Raw genomic sequence first — 14,203 nt, 5'->3', positions numbered from 1 at the left:
TGGCTGAGGGAAATTGAGAAGATTTTCCGGGTGATGACGTGTACTGAAGCACAGAAGGTGCAGTTTGGTACGCATATGTTATCTGAAGAGGCTGAAAACTGGTGGGATAACACTCGCCAGAGAATTGAAGTACCAGGTGCTGAGATGACTTGGGAAAGGTTCAAGACGGTCTTTCTGGAGAAATATTTTCCTGCTGATGTGCGATGTAAGAAGGAGATGGAATTTCTAGAACTGAAGCAGGGTAACATGTCTGTTGCTGATTACGCTTCGAAGTTTGAGGAGCTGGTGCAGTATTGTCCTCATTATAATGATGCTGATGCTGAGGAATCCAAGTGTGTCAAGTTTGAGAACGGGTTGCGTCCCGAGATCAAACAAGGCATTGGTTACCAGGAGATTCGTAGGTTTCCTACACTGGTTAATAAGTGCAGGATATTTGATGAAGATAGCAAGGCTAGGACTGCTCATTACAAGAGTCTTAGTGAGAAGAAGAATAAGGATCGTGGTAGTCCTTATGCATCTCCGAATGGTAAAGGTAAGCAGAAAGTGGTAGATGAGAAGAAGCCAAGTGGGGGAGGATCTCCCATAGCTGGTAAATGTTTCAAGTGTGGCGAGCCAGGCCACCGTGCTGATAGCTGTACCAAGAAAGTGCTGAGATGTTTCCGATGCGGTCAGGCTGGTCATAGAGTTACTGAATGTAAGGATGCTGGTCCGACATGTTTTAATTGTGGCGAGAAAGGCCATATCAGTTCGCAGTGCTCGAAACCGAAGAAGGCGGCTACTGCAGCTCATACTACTGGTAGGGTGTTTGCTCTGAGTGGGGCTGAAGCTCCTAAAGAAGATAATCTGATTAAAGGTACTTGCTTGATTAATAATGTTGAATTGCTTGCTATTGTTGACACTGGTGCTACTCATTCGTTTATTTCGTATGAGTGTGCGACCAGGATTGGTGTGATTATGTCGTCCCTAGGCGAAAGTATGGTGATAGATACTCCTGCTAATGGTTCTGTGAAGACTTCTGTTGTCTGTCGAGGTTGTCATTTGACGATCTTTGAGAGAGAGTTCGTGGTTGATTTGGTGTGCTTACCCTTGCACCAAATTGATATTATTCTGGGAATGAATTGGCTAGAATTCTATGGCGTGTGTATCAACTGCTATAGGAAGACGGTGCGGTTTTCTGAAGTTGGTGAGAATGATGAGGCAAGATTTCTATCTGCTAGGCAGGTGGGGGATTTTGTGAAAGATGAAGCTCAGATATTCGCTTTATTTGCGTCTCTACAAGCGGATAAGAAAGTGGTGAGTGTAGATTTGCCTGTTGTCTGTGAATTTCAGGATGTGTTTCCGGAGGATGTAAGTGATTTACCTCCAGAACGTGAAGTCGAATTTGCCATTGACTTAGTACCAGGTACGAGTCCAGTGTCGATGTCTCCTTATAGAATGTCGGCAACTGAATTAGTTGAATTGAAGAAGCAACTTGAAGAATTGCTTGAGAAGAAGTTTGTGCGTCCAAGTGTTTCTCCTTGGGGTGCACCAGTATTGTTAGTGAAGAAGAAAGAAGGTACGATGAGGTTGTGTGTCGATTATCGGCAGTTGAATAAGGTGACTATCAAGAATCGGTATCCATTGCCGAGGATTGATGATTTGATGGACCAGTTGGTTGGAGCTCATGTTTTCAGTAAGATTGATTTGCGGTCGGGTTATCATCAGATCCGAGTGAAGTCAGATGATATTGCGAAGACTGCTTTCCGTACGAGGTATGGTCATTATGAATACACTGTGATGCCGTTCGGTGTGTCTAATGCTCCAGGTGTGTTTATGGAATATATGAATCGTATATTTCATCCGTACCTTGATAATTTTGTTGTGGTGTTCATAGATGATATATTGATATATTCTAAGACGGAAGAAGAGCATGCAGGACATCTGAGAATTGTTTTGCAGGTGTTAAGAGAAAAGAAATTATATGCAAAGTTATCTAAATGTGAGTTCTGGTTGAAGGAAGTGAGTTTCCTTGGCCATGTGATTTCGAGTGGTGGGATTTCTGTTGATCCTGCTAAAGTTGATGCTGTATTACAGTGGGAGACTCCGAAGTCTGCTACTGAGATACGCAGTTTTCTGGGGTTAGCTGGTTATTATCGCAGATTTATTGAGGGCTTCTCTAAGTTGGCATTGTCGTTGACGCAGTTGACTAAGAAGGGTCAAGTGTATGTGTGGGATGCAGCTTGTGAAGCGAGTTTTGTTGAGTTGAAGAGGCGGTTGACCAGTGCTCCAGTGTTGATCTTGCCTAATCCTGGTGAGTCCTTCGTTGTTTATTGTGATGCTTCTTTGATGGGTCTTGGTGGTGTTTTGATGCAGAATGGTAAAGTTGTAGCTTATGCTTCTAGACAGTTGAAAGTTCATGAGAGGAATTATCCTACGCATGATCTAGAACTTGCAGCTGTTGTATTTGTGTTGAAAATGTGGAGGCATTATCTGTATGGTTCCAGATTCGAAGTGTTCAGTGATCACAAGAGTCTGAAGTATCTGTTTGATCAGAAAGAGTTAAATATGAGGCAGAGAAGGTGGTTAGAATTACTGAAGGATTTTGACTTTGAATTGAGTTATCATCCCGGTAAAGCTAATGTAGTTGCAGATGCGCTGAGTAGAAAGTCTCTACATATGTCTATGATGATGGTTCGGGAGCTTGAGTTAATTGAACAGTTCCGTGATATGAGTTTGGGTTGTGAAGTTTCCGCTGATAGTGTAAAGTTGGGTATGCTGAAGTTGACTAGTGGAATTCTGGAAGATATTCGGAATGGTCAGCAAGTTGATGTCGCTCTAGTTGATCATATTACTATGGTTAACCAGGGTAATGGTGGTAATTTTGAGATTGATGAGAATGGCATCCTGCGATTTAAAGGTAGAGTTTGTGTTCCTGAGGTGTCTGAATTGAAAAAGAGTATTCTTGAAGAGGGCCATAGGAGTGGATTGAGTATCCATCTAGGTGCAACTAAAATGTATCAAGATTTGAAGAAGTTGTTTTGGTGGGCTGGTATGAAAAGAGATGTTGCTAAGTTTGTGTATGCCTGTTTGACTTGTCAGAAGTCAAAGATTGAACATCAGAAACCGGCAGGTATGATGCAACCTTTGAAGATTCCTGAATGGAAGTGGGATAGCATTTCCATGGATTTTGTGACGGGATTGCCGAGGACGGTGAAAGGTAATGATTCTATTTGGGTGATTGTGGATCGATTGACTAAGTCGGCGCATTTCTTGCCGATGAAGATTAATCACTCTTTAGAGAAGTTGGCAGAGTTGTATATTGAGGAGATAGTGAGGCTGCATGGTATTCCATCCAGTATTGTGTCTGATAGAGATCCCAGATTTACTTCTAGATTTTGGGAAAGTTTGCAAAAAGCGTTGGGGACTAAGTTGAGGTTGAGTTCAGCTTATCATCCTCAGACTGATGGTCAGACTGAAAGAACTATCCAATCCTTGGAGGATTTGTTGAGAGCTTGTGTGTTGGAGCAGAGTGGTTCTTGGGATAGTTATTTGCCGTTGGTGGAGTTTACTTATAATAATAGTTTTCATGCTAGTATCGGTATGGCTCCATATGAAGCATTGTATGGTAGGAGGTGTAGAACTCCATTGTGTTGGTATGAATCAGGTGAGAGTGTTGTACTCGGACCTGAGATTGTGCAGCAGACGACTGAAAGGGTTAAGATGATTCAGGAGAAAATGAAGATTTCTCAGAGTCGTCAGAAGAGTTATCATGATAAGAGGAGAAAGGCACTTGAGTTCCAAGAGGGAGATCATGTGTTCTTGAGAGTTACTCCGACGACAGGTGTGGGTAGAGCTTTAAAGTCTAAAAAGCTTACTCCGAGGTTTGTGGGTCCGTATCAGATTTTGAAGAGGGTTGGGGAAGTGGCGTATCGGATAGCTTTACCGCCGTCGCTTTCTAATCTGCATGATGTGTTTCATGTATCTCAGTTGAGAAAATATATTGCGGATCCTTCGCATGTTGTTCAGTTGGATGATATCCAGGTGAGGGATAATTTGACCGTTGAGGTGTGGCCAATTCGGATAGATGACCGAGAAGAGAAGACCCTGAGAGGTAAGAAGATTGCTCTAGTGAAAGTTGTTTGGGGAGGTCCAGCTGGTGAGAGCTTGACTTGGGAGCGTGAAGATCAGATGAAGGAGTCGTATCCGGCTCTATTTGCTTGAGGTATGTTTTCGAGGACGAAAACTTCTAAAGTGGGGGAGAGTTGTAACACCCAGAATATTGTTAGATTAATTTAAATATTATTTTAATATGATTATTTGAAGGTAAAATGAATTATTAAATAATATGGGAATTATTATTATTATTATAGATGTTATTTATTTTAATAATAATTAAATAAATAAAATAAATGGAATATGAAGAGTGGAAGGGTAAAAGTGGAATTTGATAAAAGAGGCCAAAGTGAGAACTCAGAGTGTTTTCACGTATTTTTGCCTCAGAGTCAGAGAAAGGGAGAAACGCTGAAGAGAAAGAGAAGGAAGAGGAAAAGGCCAAAGATTGCTCAAAACTTCCTTCAATCCAAAGAGGTAAGGGGTCTGAACCTTATTAAACGATAATATGCGAGCAAATTCATGATATATGTTGGATTGTTGATGGATTTTGGGGATTTTAGGGAGATTGGGAAAGTTGGGGTTTTGATGGAAATTCTCCGATCTGTGAGTTTTGTTGAGTTATATGCATTATAATCGAAGTATGTTGTGTATATATGACTGTTAAATGTTGATATTGGGTTGTTAGCTGTGGGGTATGAGTTATGGCGAGTAGAGAAGCAAAGTTGCGCTGGTTTCCGTAGCAGATGGCTTCTGTTCGCGCGCGATTCGCGGCGCGAAGCCCAGTTCGCGGCGCGAACTGGGCAGGATTCAGAGGAGTTTTGTAACGCATCGTTCGCGGCGCGAACCCTGCTGCGCGGCGCGTACTGAAGCGAATTAATTGTTCGCGACGCGATCCTTCATTCGCGGCGCGTCCTGGAGTAATGGAGGAGTTCGCGGCGCGTCCCTATGTTGGCGGCGCGAACTGTGCTGTGAAGCTAATGTTGGTGAGTTTTTGAGTACGTTGAGTTGCGAGACTCTTAGTAAGTCGCTGTAATTGTATTATAAACAATTAACAGTGATTATATGATTGTGTATGAGGTGTTTATGATGATGAGATGTTGAATTTACGTGTTTAGTTATAAATGTGTTATGTAACGATGTGATATCGTTGTAATGTTGTTGTTGTTTTGTTGAGTTGTATGTCATGCTATTAATGATGATGATAACATGACTATATGATGTTGTTGTTGCTATGTTGATTATGATGCATGTTTGGTGTGCATGCATTCATGAAAGGCCGATGCCTAGTGATGAACGGACTGAGTTCCAAAGATGTTGTTGACTCCGGGCTTGTTGAGAGGCTTGGTTCCTTGCGGGGAACTCGGATTCTATGGTGATGAATCTGGGAGTGGTGATCCTGTAGTTGGTCACAAAATGGGTATACCGAGTCGTGTTGAGTCATGCATGGGTGTGTGCATTGCATTTGATATGTTGTTTTGTTGATGTTCATGAGTATGTTGATTATGATAATTATGATGAGCTGTGTTGGCATATGTGAAATATATTTATGTTTATATTTCTGTCGTTATATTATTATTTAATAATGTAATTCTCACCCCTTCTGCATGTGTTTATGTTCATCTATGATGAGCAATGTGCAGATAAAGAGGAGTAGCTATTGTTGAGGTTTGAAGAATAAGTGTAGAGTTATTCTACAAAGTCGAGTCAAATGCTCTGGTCATGTGACACCGGGGTTATGGGATTCGATAGATAATTGGTTATTATTTACGTTGTTTATGATGACTAATATGTTGAGATGCTTTGTTGAGATAATGTTGAAACATTATTATGAATTGTTATATGATGAATGATAATATTTGTGTTGTTGTCCGCTGCGAAGTTTTAATAAAATAAATAATATGTTTTATGTTGTGATGCGATAAGTGTTATGTTGTAAGAAATGTAAACTCTTCTACATGTTGTACTCTGATAATCTATTTAAATATGTCGTTTGGGTAGAAGGGTGTTACAGTTTGCACAACATGTATTTACAAGTTTTAAAATCAACAAGTGAAAAGGGGTTTTGAAACAAAAGGATATGGATGAAGGAGTGTAAAACTTCCTAGAAGTTCACCTCTTGAAATCATATAGAAGATGATTCAAGTGTGTCCTTTGGAATGAAGCAACAAAGCAAGTAAGCAAAATAAAGGCAAGGTGATACCGGATGCCATCAATGGACTTATACCAATCTCACAAACAAAGGCGGATACCGGATACCAATAAATGGATTTACACCAGTCTCCTAAAACAAAACAATGATACCGGAAGCCAATAAATGGGCTTACTCCAATCTCACTCAACAAAATAAAACATGGATGTCAGATGCCAATCTATCTGGGCTTACTCTAATCTCCAACAGATGATCATGGGAGTACAAATGCCAACAACATGGACTTATAATTGCATCCTCACAGACAACAATCAAACAAAAAGATGGATGTCAGATGCCAATCTATCTGGACTTATACCAACCTCCAAAGGATGATCATAGGAGTACAAAGGCCAACAACATGGACTTATAATTGTATCCTCACATACAACAAACAAGATACAAGCACTAAGCAAAGAGGACATAAGTGGCCAATGAAATGGTCTTACACTCAATCCCTTCCAAATCATAGGAACAACGGCCAACGAATGAACTTATAGTTGATTCCTCAATGGGCAAACTCAAACAAGTCACAAAGATATGAAATGATGATCATGCAATAATGAACCATTAATGATGATAAATGCACCAAGGTATGCAAGCAAATATGTACATATGAATCAAACAAAGTCATTTAGCACACACTATAACCAAGCAATCAGGCTCAAGCAAGGGTTAGACTTTAAAGTCAACTGGAATGGGGTAAGTGGTGTTCTTAACCTTAACATTGAGAGTTAAGGTGAAGCAGATGAAAGGATATGAGGGGTGTGCCTCATCACTCTTATCCCTGGTCAGGGAGAGCATTGAATATCAGAAGGTGTGGGAGTTCAGAAAGTTGGAACTCTCTCCACAAGTTAATGACTCGATAGATCTTGGGTTAAGATCCACAATGCTACAACATGTAATGTGAGCAAAGGGAAGACACACAGAATAGTAGGAGATGGACTACACATCTCTTCTATCTACCAATTGCCTTATTCAAAGGACTTTTCCTGCTTGGGGACAAAGATAAACAATCACAAACATTGCCTCTTAGGGAGGACTTCAGACAGGTGTCTGGCTAAGTAACAAGCCAGGTCTTCCAGACTACATGAAGAAGAAGATGTTATACCTCAATGCTAATGCTATCAAGCAAAGCAAAAGCAAGTTCACAAAGGAACTATAGCAACTAATGTACCTGAAATCAATCAAATATAATCAGTATACCAATCACAAAGTCAAAACAGACAAGATAAGAACCAACAGTCAGCACAATCAATCACATGTGCAAAGCACAAACTCAAATCAAATGAGCTAGAGGCATCCTACAAAACAAAACAAGTTAGTCCATAACAATCAAGTAAACCAAACTCAATCAACTTGAATTAATCTCCTTAAGGCAATTGCTTCTTCAACCTGAAAACCAACTCAAACATGAGAAGTAGACCACTAGGACAAAGCCTAGGGTCAAAGGAGGAGCAATAAACCAAAACAGAACATGAAAGTTGATCAAAATCAAGATTAATCAAATAAGGACAAAGTCCAATTGGTCTCATGTCAAAACTATGCACCAAATCCATTTCACAAAGCAAAACATGTCAAAGTAAGCACATTGGAATCACATTGGAGCAAACAGAATGAACACAAGCATATCAATACCAAAATGGCTCAATAAATTCCAAGAAACATCATGCCTAAACAGAACACATTCAATGAGAAACACACCAAAAATCATTGCATTTGGATAAGTGGAAGTATTGAAATAAAAATCCCTAAGTCAAAGCATGTTCAAACAAGCTCATACAAGGCACCAAATCAAGCATCAACTTCAAGCAAGCATAAAACAGGAACCAAACATGATAAATGAATGAAACCAAAGCCATGGCAAACTTCAAGATGTCTATAATACACATGCCAAATTTCAAGTCCATCCAATAAACACCAAGGATTTCACAAATCATATAAGATCATGACTCACAAAAGGTCCACAATTGGTCAAACAGAGGGAAAATTCTCAAACAAATAGAAAATGCATTCAAAAATTCCAGGAAAAATCACAAGCAAACTTAACATCCATAAGTATCAACATGCAAAAATCCAGATCAATTCAAGTTCAATAGGCATGGCAAAGAAATTCCACAAGTTGGACAAGAAATGGTGTGACATACATTGTCACACCTCCAAAGATCAGGTCATATCTCACAATCCAGAAATGCAAAAATAGAAAACTATATACCAAAATGACCAGGAATGAGTCTAGATTATGCATGTAAAATCTCAAGAATTTTGGATCAAGCATCATGATTTCACAAATGAAATGGCAAGCTATGTGCAAGAAATGACATGTGAGAACAAACCCTAGGCAATTATTTTTTCCAGCCGTGCACAAATTCATTAAAAATCAACAAAAAATAGAAGACATTGCAAGGATCATGGTGGAAAAAATCTCATGTGATTTGGATTATTATTGAGAGAGTTATGATTTTTTAATATGAGGAAAAAATAAAAAAAGTGAAAGGAAGCATGTTAACATGGAAGCACAATTGAAAATAAATGCCAAAAAGCAAATATGAAGAAACGCTGGAATCCGGATTCGAACTGCGTGCGTTTTCAAATAGGGCGCCACTTAAGTGAAATGTTGCGTTTCACTTAAGTGCGTGGCATGATGCTATTGGACGCATGGCTCACAAACAGAAAATTCATGCAAAACAAAGGCCAGGCAAGATCTACACACGATCTGGAAACGAAACCTAAGCATTCATCATCATCTTCATCGTGTTCATCATCATCATGAACTTTTGGTCACAGAAATTTATGAAACTTATATCAATCGAACCAGCATTCATCATACATCACTAATCTAGCATTGATTTGTCCTAATTCTACGCATGGCAAAAGAATCGATCCAAAGAAGTTTCAGCATCCAAGATTCAAATCCACATATCTTGCTCAAAACTTAATGAAATTACACGATCTAAATTGCAGAATGATCTACATGCTAGGATCTACAAGAACCACATGATAATTGCAAGAATTGAGAGTATCGAGTTCCAACCTCTTTGAAGATGCAGAACTTGATTCGTGTGTTTCAAGGCTCCAATTATGAAAACAGATGCTCAATGATGAAGAGGAAGATGAATGAATGATGTACTTTAGCTCAACAATGCTCAGATTTGAAGAAAACTCCAAATGCCATGTGAATGCTCAAGTTTCAACAGCTGCAAATCTTCAAGAATTCTCCAATCTTTGCTTCAACAGATCTTCAATACTTCCTGCAGATGATGATTAGCACAAGAACAAGCAAAAGGAATGGTGAAATTCGATGAAAAAAGTTGAAAAAGTTTGAGAGAATTTGAGAGAATTTGAGATGAAAATGAGTTTGGATCTGAAATTGTGAATTGTTCTTGTAGAATTCTGTTATGATTAGTGCTTTATACCACCTGTTAATCCAGCTAGTTAAACATGATTAGCAAAATGAAAATGGATTAAGTGAAATAAGCATGTTATGCCAAAATGTCAAAACCACCCTTATGATCATGTGCCAATGGAACAGTGCGAAATTCAATTGCAGCAAGTCCAAAATCCTGTTTTAAGGCAATTGGCATTGGTTTGGAGTGAAAATTGTGCATACTTTTCAAAATCACCTTTTTTCCCACCAAAATTCAAATGAAGTCACTTGGAAAATGCACTTTTTGTATGATGATTTTTGATGAAATGTAATGAATGATTATGATAGCTCATGTCAAATGGAGATTGTAGCAAGAAACCCCACTCAATTTGGCCAAATGGTGTGAAAGTTATCCCACTTTGAAGTTCAAAATTTCTTGACAATGATTTGATCATAACTTGCCAACCACACATGAGAAATGGATGTTCTTGGACTTTTTGGAAAGGTGAGAGCAAGATCTTCAACTTTCATGTTGGACAAAATTTGATTTGAAGCTTTCTTGATGATGTAAAGTTGAGGAGAAGACCTTTCCATTTTTGGCAGTTGGAAATTACAGGTCACTTACTATTTTTGGAAACATTTCATCTGACCTCACATTCTTCAATGATGATCTTTGAAATGTCAAATGAGACTTGTATGGACATGAATGAGACCTTTCTAACCATCTCACACCTTCAAATCCTTGATTTTATGCACAGTTGACCACATTTGACTTTGTTAGGGTTTCAGTTGACTGAGCCATGATCTGATGAACTTCAAGCCTCTACCACTTGAGATCTTGACTCCAAATGATATTACAATTCATATGAACTCTTGATGACTGATCATGGTGCCCAAATTCTCAATAATGGCCACCATCTATGGCTCAATGAATGATTTTGACTGTCTTGACCTAGTGTTGCTTCATCTGCAAGTAACAAGGTTAGATGACAATATTTTTGTACTTTTGGTTAGTAAACAAATGAAAAGCAATGATATACAAATGCTAGACATGCTTGGTGATCAAGAACCACACTCACAAGATGACCCACCCACAGGGAAGGAGGCAAGGTGCACAATGATCCTTGAGGCAATGATATGATATGATATGATGCCATGAGGGATCTTAGGGACAAAATTAGGGTCTTACAGATGCCCCTATTTAAGGTCATTCTAGCCGGAGAAGTGAAGTTTAGAAATCTTCATCTCGACGCGGTAGAATGGGCTTAAATAAAGTAATGAGACAAATTTTGGTCCCTAAGAGACCTCATGATGCAGATGTATGCATGTAAAAGACACAAACTCTGTGGGGATATGATTCACACAGAAGAAAAGACGATCCATCGGAGTAATACACTCACTAAGAACAGAGACTCTAACAGGACTCTTATGGGGATGATAATAAAAGAAAAAGAAATGCGTGAGCAGGACACGACTCTGAGTTGGGGAAAACAGAAAACAGACTGGAGACTTTACTGGGGAAGTAAAGGACTCAAACTGAGGTTCAGACGAATTCCAAAGGATAACACATCCACTGGAAAGACACAAGCTGACTCAAACTATCCACAAAGGATACTTCGGATAAAAATTCGGACTCGGACCAGGAAAAGATTCACAAAGAATCTCCCTGCCGGGGAAAATTGCATATATTGGGGAAAACGCCAATACAACAAAGGGGTAAAATCACAACAGGAATTCCACTGGAGAAGGTCTAACAAAGAGACTCTCACGGGGAAAAGCAACAAGATGAGATGTTACCGGTATAAGGGTAACAAACTCAGGAAGAATGAATATCTAAGACCGGTATAAGGGTGAGAGATATCAATCAACCAACATCTGAGAAAGACCTGAAAAAGGTACATCAACTCAGGAAAATATCTGACTCCAAAAGGGAGCAGACAGGAAGGAACACCAGGGATACCGAGGTATATAATAGGTGACCGACCGAAGCGTGAATTGGTATATATGCCAAAACACTCATCATCCGAAAGAAGGGCTTGAAAAAGCAAATCGACTTACAGGATGGGCATTCGAATCCAGAATAGGAAGACGAATCTTACTCAACTGGGGACACAAACCCAAAGAGTGCATGAGATATAATATCCATTACCGTCAGAACGTGGATAGAGTACTCGCATGAGATATATTATCTATTACCGTCAGAACGTAGATAATATGCTCGCATGGTAAGAAACACCAGAGATACCAAGGTATATAATAGGTGATCTACCGAAACGTGAATTGGTATATATGCCAAAACACTCATCATCCGAAACACAAACTGGTTAAAGGATGGATATTCGATTCTCCAAAGAATACGAATCTTACTCTATTGGGGAAAGAAAGATCAACAAAGGACTCCAACCAAAGAGCGCATGAGACATATTATTCATTACTGGCAGACCGTGAATAATACACTCGAAAGGAAAAGACACCAGAGATACCGGTTAGGGCATATAATAGGCGACTAACCAAAAAAGAGGGACAATTGATACCAAGCATCCGGGTAAACGAAAGATAACTCAAAGGGATAAGTTGCAAGCATCCGGCAATTATCCAACAACAAATATTCGACTCCACAAAGGGAAATAACGAATCTTACTCAACTGGGGAAACACAAAAGGCTTCGACTGAAGAGTGCATGAGATATATTATCCATTACCGTTAGAACGTGAATAATATACTCGCATGGAAGATTATCCACAACCGGTTACTGGGTTAACAAAGGATAAATCAACCGAAAAGAAAGGCATCTGGATACCAAAACTAGGTATATAAAGATGACCAATCAAAGGGAGCAACAATCATTACCAAGCAAACGGGTAAATGAAAGAAGACTCAACTGGGGATGAATTGCAAGCATCCGGCAATTACCCACAAGGACTAGTTGGGGATACATTGATAAAAAATCAATGATCCGGGGAACAAATCACTAGCAAACGGTGACAAGACCCACTGGCGACTTCAAAGGGATAAAATTGCAAGCATACGGCAATTATGCAGAAGACTGGCAGGGGATACAATTGCTAGCATACGGCAATTATCCACAAGCAAAGGGAGGAATATCAACATCAAATATTGAATGAAGATAACCACAAAGAGTAACCATCATCGGTTAGGATGAACAACAAGGTTAACTCTGCAAAGGGGAGAAATTAGGGTTTACAACTACCGAATACGGGGTAGAATACCAAAAATCTGGCTGGGATAAAATTGAAAGCATCCGGCAATTATCCAACTGTACCACAAGGTACAAAACTCCGATGGGGGGAAAAACACCGCGAAAGGATTTACAACTACCGAATACGGGGTAGAAGACCACAGACTCCACTGGGGAAAGGGTGAATGAAGGCCAAATACTGAGCACTTATTCAACTTATTCCACAGGGAAACACAAACTTTGTTGGGGATAAGACCACAACAGCACAACATCCACCATCAACCAGAACGAACCACAAAGATTACCTCTGATAGGGGAAAGGAGATAGGACTTACGACTACCGAATACGGGGTAGTAGCCATACTCTAGTGGGGATAAACACGAATTAGGGTTTACATCTATCGAATACTAGGTAGAAAACCAACAACTCCGCGTGGGGATGAGAAGGATCACAAATCCGCACGGGAACAAATAATAGGGTTTATAACAAACCACAAACTCTGCTGGAGAGCAAGCAAACAGGATTTACGACCACCGACTACTGGGTAGAAAACCAACAACTCTTGCTGAGGAATAAAAGGTATATAACCATAAATTCCGCCAAGAAGCAAGAACATAGGACTTACAACTACCGGTATAAGGGTAGAGGCCCACAAAACTCCGCTGGGGATAAGAGAATTATTACCGGTTACTGGGCAGTTCATTCGTTTATTCCACAGGGAAGCCCAAGAACAGTTGACAAAACGCCAATTCGGGATTGATCCGAAAAGACAGACTGAATCAAGACTCGTCCTATTGAGGATATAACTCAAAAGGAACAATTCATCCCAATATATGTGTTAGGAGGAAACGGAAGAAACCGTCATCCACGAGGATAATCTCAATGGGGAACTGCAGAAGGAAAAAACAGACACTTTCTGCTTATGGGCTGACTCTATATGGAGAGATTAACCACCCGACATCTGCTTAAGGAGATCTATAAAGAGATTTATATCACCCATAGCAGGAGAACAACAAACAAGCGATATATGGCAAAAAATGCAATATGAATATCTGAATGTTTATGAATATGCATGAATATGCGTGATTTATGTTTGATGGATGCTGACAAAACAGACATATCTAACACAACCAGGTCCAGGAATCATACGCCCGGTACTATATTTCCAGGGAGAACCAAGGAGGTCCAACTGGAAAGCCAATCTGTTGGAGATCTTCAAGCTGAAAAGCAAAGATCTGCGGGGAGGCAAAAGATCGGAGATATCACAAAATCTCTGAGTGATGGATCAACAAACATCCCAACTGGAGTACAGAAAGTCACAACAGGCAACAACAGCCACAAAAGACAAATCTGTTG

Source organism: Lathyrus oleraceus, chromosome 7 (assembly GCF_024323335.1).
Source record: "Lathyrus oleraceus cultivar Zhongwan6 chromosome 7, CAAS_Psat_ZW6_1.0, whole genome shotgun sequence".
NCBI lineage: Eukaryota > Viridiplantae > Streptophyta > Magnoliopsida > Fabales > Fabaceae > Lathyrus > Lathyrus oleraceus.
Note: the sequence above shows the minus strand (reverse complement) of the source record.